The sequence below is a fragment of the Passer montanus genome, unplaced genomic scaffold (genome assembly GCF_014805655.1).
Source record: "Passer montanus isolate IOZ18808 unplaced genomic scaffold, ASM1480565v1 scaffold9, whole genome shotgun sequence".
Lineage (NCBI taxonomy): Eukaryota > Metazoa > Chordata > Aves > Passeriformes > Passeridae > Passer > Passer montanus.
In genome coordinates, this window is record NW_024374367.1 from 11421436 (window position 1) to 11428211 (window position 6776).

General features: G+C 42.1%; 1 long non-coding RNA gene across 1 annotated transcript; it reads left to right on the plus strand.

The window, feature by feature from the left end:
• The first annotated feature begins 898 nt into the window (after positions 1-898).
• Positions 899-5771, plus strand: LOC120495650. Its single transcript, XR_005626104.1, has 3 exons — positions 899-1114; positions 3679-3812; positions 5460-5771. It is a non-coding gene; the product is annotated as an uncharacterized LOC120495650 (long non-coding RNA).
• The last annotated feature ends 1005 nt before the right edge of the window (positions 5772-6776 follow it).

Below are 6776 nucleotides of genomic sequence, written 5' to 3' on the forward strand. Positions count from 1 at the left end.
ATACAGGCTAATCAAGCAGAAAGCTATTAACCGAGGGGCAATGGATTATTAAATAAAATGACAGGAGAAACACTGTCAAAACACCTAGTTCTGGCTCTTGGAACATATTATTGCTCTTTTTATCTATCCAAAGTCTTAGCTATGAAAGTTAAAGCAATCTCTCCAGCTCAGATACAATTTTAAACACATTGAAGACTGGATCCAGCATCTATTTAAGCATTTAGAGCATGGCAAGTAATTTGAAACTCTGAATAATATCACTGAAGGGCTTTCTCAGAGCACTCAGTGAGTTCAAAGACCAAGACCTGGACACCACCTGCTGCAAAACCTTCAGTAAATTGCCCTTGACTGACAGCAGGGTCAATTTTTGGGGGCACAGCTTGAAGGGATGTGGCACAGCACATGACAGAGTGCAAGAACAATATTTATGGTCTTAAACATAATACTCCTACTCGAGCAGGCTGCTAACCAAGCAGAGATTGGTTAATGTCCCACAGCATTTCTCAAATAAGACAAATTTGACCATAAAGCAAAAAAAACCTCCCACCATTCTGCTCTTGCTATTCAGCCTGTTTTCTCACAGGGCCCTCCCCAACTTTCCTTTCCCTTCCCTTCCACCTGGGTCAGACTGTTCTTCTATCTCACTGCCTAACAACCAGCTGACTTTGGAGATGCTGTCTTCTCTCCTATCCCTGTCCCCTTAGAAAAAGGAAAAAGATACAACCCTTCCTCTGTAAAACTCTCCCATCTGCCTTTTTAAGGGATTGTCACTCCCAGCCATGTCAGTGATTGATTCCCAGATGGTTCAGGCATCAGCTGAGAAAGGGAGGGATCACTGCTCCATCAAATGTAAAGATGAGCACCCAAAGAGGGTTTACCAGGCTGGCTCAGCAAGTTCTGCTCCAGACCAAAAGGTTTCTCAGCTGAGAAGTGCTGCTGTATGCTGCTCTTGGTGCACAGCAATAGGATGGGCTGGGAAGAAATAGCTGAATTTTCACTTTATTTTTGCTCTCAAAGATCAAGGTACAGCAAAGCTCTGTCAAATCACTGCTAATCTTGCAGTGATTAGCCTTCAGCCTGAAGGAGCTGGTGCACTGATTTTTCTCCTTGCACAGTAAGTTGATCTTAAGCCTTTCCTGAGTATTTTCCTTAGTTGAAAATGTTCTAATCTGCTGCTACCAACCAAGCCCACAATTTAAGTTCTGGCTTGTGTTTTGTTGTTTATATAAGACAACTTTGTTTCCTAATTTTCACAGATGCCTAAACACAAACACAAATACTGATGCTAGTGGCTTTGGAGTCACCCTGAACATTGGATATCCCAGACTTTCTGCAAGATGTTCAAGAATTCTGAAAAACCCCATCTAGCACATTTTCCTGTGCCCAGGGAAGTAGTTTCCCCTTGCTATAGTGAATATATTCTTGCCCCCTTTATTTCACAGAGGGGTTCTGCTGTCACAGGGCCATTAGTGCTCCATCTCCCCTTTATATCAATTTTCTTAATCAATCAGCCTGAGATCTGTTGGTTTTAAGCTCTGAAATAATCTTCTGGCATGCCTAACCTGAGTAGCTGTGTGGCTTCAGGGGACTTTGGGAACCACAGAAGGAGGGGTTTGTTTGTGTCTTTGTAATTAATAAGGACACTAACAGGTGGCAGGAGAGAGAAAGGACATGATGAAGTCTACTGATACCACTCCCATGCTGATGGAAACAGTCTGTGAATGGTCTCTCGTCTTCTGGTTGGTGGGTATTGGTGGCAAGGGAGAATGTTGGTGGCAAATCTCTCAAATAAGGTTTTCTCTTAAATCAATAAAACTACTTTCCTTTGAAAGGGATTCCTTAGCTGCTGCCACACAGCTCACATTGAGAGAGAAAAGATCCACCAGGTTTAGATGTCAACAATGTCATTTTAATGTTAGGGGGAAGGACTTGCCTCCATGTCAGTCCTGATCACATTTCTGGCAAGACCAGAGTGAGGTGTGCCATTGGTTGTGTCCCTCTTTGCTGGGGAAAGTCTCTTTGGTGCTGGCTGATGTGAGAGTTTTGCTGCTCTGTGACACTGCTGCAATCTTGGGCTGGCAATTGGCACCCTCAGGCCTTGGGGACACACAGAGATCTGCCCCAATTTCCTGCCCAGATGTCTGTCCCTGGCTCCAGTACAGGGGATTTCTACTGGGTGTCCATCCTGTCCCTCGCTGCAGAGGGTTCTGCAATCCAGCAGCCTTTGCTCTACCCCTTCATCTCCATAGCAGGAGCTGTTTAGCTTTCATCCTGGAGTAACAAAATGCACTTTGACCCAAACAACTGAGTAGTTTTAATTTTCAAATGGCGTTATCAGAGAAGGACCATTAGGTGTGCTGGGGATTACAGCTGGGATGTCTGAGCTGCAGGAGAAGTTTGAGATTTCTTCACAGTCCACTGAAGAGCATGTTTTAAGTGTGCTGAAAATGAAAGGCTAAAAGGGGTTCAAGAGCATTGATACCTTCAGCCTGAGGATGTCAAGACAACCTAGTGAAATTGGGTCAATAATTTGAAGAAAAAAGGTGCCATTATGGCTGCAGAATCAAAAGCAATGTAATGGCTCTCCTTTGCAATCAGCAGGTTAAAGGCTTGCTCTGAGCTGCAGAGTTTCAGTGGAAGATGTGTATAATGAGCCTGGTGTGGTGCAGTCTGCCACAGCTCGTTCAGTGTCTGCAGTAAAGCAGAGCTGCCTCAGCAGTCCTCAGTGCAGTGTTGTTCTGGTTGAAAATACTGTTACAGCACATTGAAAGTGTAAGTGGGGGAATGAGAAGATTGTAAAGCACATTTAGGCACAGGAGTTTTCATAGGTCAAAGGGGAACTTCTTGAAATTGTTTTGGAAAGTGTAATAAAAGTCAAAAGCTGGAAAAGGCTTTTCTTTAAAAACAAAAAGCATTCAGGGTTTCATGGCTTCCAGCATGTTTTCCAGTCTCCCTGCAGCAAACCTGGCCAGAACAGAATCCTCCTCCCCTTCAGGCAGTTTTGTAGGGTTTGCAATTCACTTAGTAGTTCTTTGGATTCACTTTTCCAGGGTGGGCACAGCAGGCAAAGGCTGTGGCTTAATTAGGCTGATATTGCTGGAGGAGAGGGGCAGAAAACTGCGGAGCTGGGGCTCCAGAGAAGCTTTTGATGCATGAAACCTATTTTAGAGGAAAGCTACCTCTTCTGGCATCCTAGAGAGGTTCTAAATATGCTCAGTACCCCCACCAGGAAATGTGAAATGTCCTCGAGTGTGGCTGGTCCAGCAGAGCTCTCATGAGCCTCTCCCAGGAAAGCTAAAGATGCTCCTAAGGCAGGAAGAGATGCCACATGGCATTGAGGCTCCACACATAATCTCTGCCAGTTTTGCTGAATATCCCAGGTGTGCTAAAAGAGAATTAATGTGGTTTTCAATTTTACTGGACTTTTGGGAGAAAAGTATGGAAACCAAACACATCACTTGGTCTTCTTGTGAGAGCTATTACTAAATCAGCTCATGAATATTTTTCCCCAGGACTGTGTGCCTAGCTGGCTTTTCTATTACAATTCAAGAGGAAAAGGAAGCTGGCATTGTGTGGCCTTCAGTCTCTCTCTCCTACTTGTACATGTGTCTCGGGAGATGAATTATTTATGATAATGTAATTATAGAAGTGAACAAACAAGCGCGTTTTTCCCCGCAGAGAAGCTGCAGTGAGGGATCGGGACACTAGATGGTGGTGTCACTCCAGAAACATTCCAGCGATGTGTGACAATGCCGGGCCACCAAACCACGGCTCTTTCAGCGCGGTTTGCTCCCTGCAACACGAAATTTGAGGTGAATAATATGCGATGCGGTAACGTTATTCAGACCCAGACTTTTTGAGTTAGATTTGAAAGCTGTAAAAAAATTTCTGCTTTCCAGAAAAGGAGACCTTGAGTCTGATAATTTTGCAGTTAATCATTACTGGTCTACCTGAAAACCAGTGAAATCTCTATTTCTGGTGATATGAGCACAAATTCTGATGGAAAAAAGAAACCCAGACCCTCGATATCTCAACCACTGACATCAGTGATGTTAAGGAAGATTCACAGCCATGTTCCTGCTTGCTTTCTTCAGTTATGTCTTAGTGTGAGGTTAATAAAAAGTGCACGTGAGATGTAGAAATCACCATTTTTAATTATTAGATATCATAGATTGACTGCAAAACAAATCCAATTCTGATTGGGAATAGAATGCAAAGATAAATCAGGTACATGTTACTCCTACTGTGACCATTTCAGTTTCAACAAATTGCAAACTGGTATTGATTTCTATACATAAACTATGAACAAAAAAGAATTACAAAACTTCTCAGCAGCCTGAAAAGTCAATATCAACCAAACTAGAATGGCATTTGGGAAAGGGATGCTCTGCTGATGAAAATAAATAGCAATAAAATAGCTTCTCACTTGTAATTTTTATCTAATATCGTATCAGGTCTGTAATCCTTTGCAGGTGTCATCCAATGCAGCATTGCTGACTGCAGAAATGTGCAGAATTAACAAAGAAGGTGCCTGGATGTGGAATAGGTCCAGCCTTTCTGAAAGGTTTCAGTTTGATGGATGATATTCCACTGATGAAAGTATAAAATCTATTAATTCACAAAGTGAGTCTTATTCTTGAGTTGCATCAAAAGAAGCCCTTTGTTTGAGGCCCCAGTTTCATACCATGAATGTATCTTTATCCCAACATGCATCTTCAGCTGTGAAACTGTGTGCTTGTGTCACTTCTAACAGGAATGGCTGTGGAGCTGCAAACATGTGAATTAGAATAAAATCTGGTTTAATACTTTGCTTTAAACAACCTTTAAACACCTGAAGGAGAGGAAGGGAGTAGTGGGTGTGAATTGCCTGGCTGCACATGAAAGGAACTCCAGTGGGAAGGGGACTATGGATAGGGATGACTGGCGTGCTGTGAAATAAATAGGCATGGCAAAAAGCCAAAATATAACAAATATTCCCCAGAATATTTGTTATATACACCCAGAAGATATGGGATTTATTTTGTTATAAACATCCAGAAGACATGGGATTAGTTTTTCTGGAGATCCCTTCTGTTCTGTTGTCCTGCTCCTTGAATGTTACTGTCCCAGAATATGATAAGAATTCATTCCATTTTTAAGGAAAGTGGAAGGAGAAATGGTTTCTCACTAACACAGGCTAATCGTCATTTGGCACAGAACAATCTTCCTTTCCTTTGTTTTGGTTTCTCCCCTGGTTTAGAGCAGGGGATGGAAAGGGTGGGTGGGAGAGCCCACAGGGATGGACACTGGTAGAGCATCCCATGTCTGATCCATCCACAAAACCACAACTTCCCGGTGCCACTCCAACCCTGTGGAGCAGTGTTGGGTCTCTGAATGCATCTGCTCAACTCTTCCAGTGTTTTAAATGAACCTGGGAGTCCTGACCCCTTTTGCCTTGACAGGACCTGTGTCTCTCTCAGGTTCAGCAGGAAGTGAGACCCAGCAGATGCTCCTTGCCTTCTTGAATAACTCTTCAAAGTGCTGGCCTCTCTTTTTTCAAAGGAATTTTGAACCTACTCTATTGACCTGAAAAATTCCTACTAGGCAAGTGCCACTGTAATTTTTAGGCTCAAAACAAGTTTGTTGTACTGGTTCTGCATGGATGTGGGCTCTTGCTAGGGATAGGAGGATGTTTCTTTCACTCACTGTATTTCAAGTTCAACACAGACTTTGTCAGCCTGGAGCTCAAAGTTTTATCTGCTTGTGCCCAGTTGTAAGCAAGAGCAGCTCTATCCCTTCTGTGAGAAATATTACTGTTTGACTGGTATCACAGTTTGAAAATAAACTAAACTGAGAAGCAGGTGCTGCATATGACCAGACAAATAAAAAGTTCAGGAAGACTTTCTGTATCTTCAGATCAAGATGAACTTAGATAAACTCAGGTTATTAAAAACACAAGCAACATTTATCTTCTTTTTTTGACTTGCAAATTAACCTAAACTCATATAACCAAATCTGATGGGAGTTTATTTTCAGCTGAAGAGTTCACCACAGATTTAAAAGACTAAACCCAGAATCATAACTGCATATTGTGGACTGCTTCTGCTGCAAAAGCTTCCAGAGCAAAAGCTTACTTTAGTGTGAAAGGGGGCCGTAAACTAAAAGAACAGTTAGAAATGCAGAACTGGATGTTTCTCATTCGAATGCAATAAGGATTTTGATTTGGATCCTTTCTCATCCCCTTTGAAATGCTGTTTACCTACATCAGAGTTTAATAAGGTTAATGTGTTAGATGTTCCCCCAGTGTAAATTCTATCAGTGGGAAGAATACTGCCTGAATAAAGTCCTCCAGCTCTATTCATTTGCTTTCAATGTGTCAAATTAATTTTGCCACATGGGTAATAAAAGCTGTGCTTCTGTGTATTTCTGTAAACATTGTACAATTTAGAAAGTGTTTATGATTTCTTTCAACAATGAAACTTAAACTGTGCACAGTCCAATACTGTGAGTAATTTCAGAAGTGACTGAGGCATGTAATTGAGTTTGTCAGTGTAATTGTATTTTGGAATAGATAGTGGTGTGGTTTTTTCAGTTGTTAGTGAGTCTCGTATTTAGTGTGCTGATTAATTCTATTAGAGGAGTTAATTAGACTGAGGAGGTGGGGGTGAGGATGGATACAAATCACTTTCAAGCACTGCATTTAACTCAGAGTTGATTATTCCATGCACAGAGAAATGCCTCCTCTCCCTGTTCTGGACTCACGTGTGTGATTAGAGCTCATCAGTGCAGCCCCACGC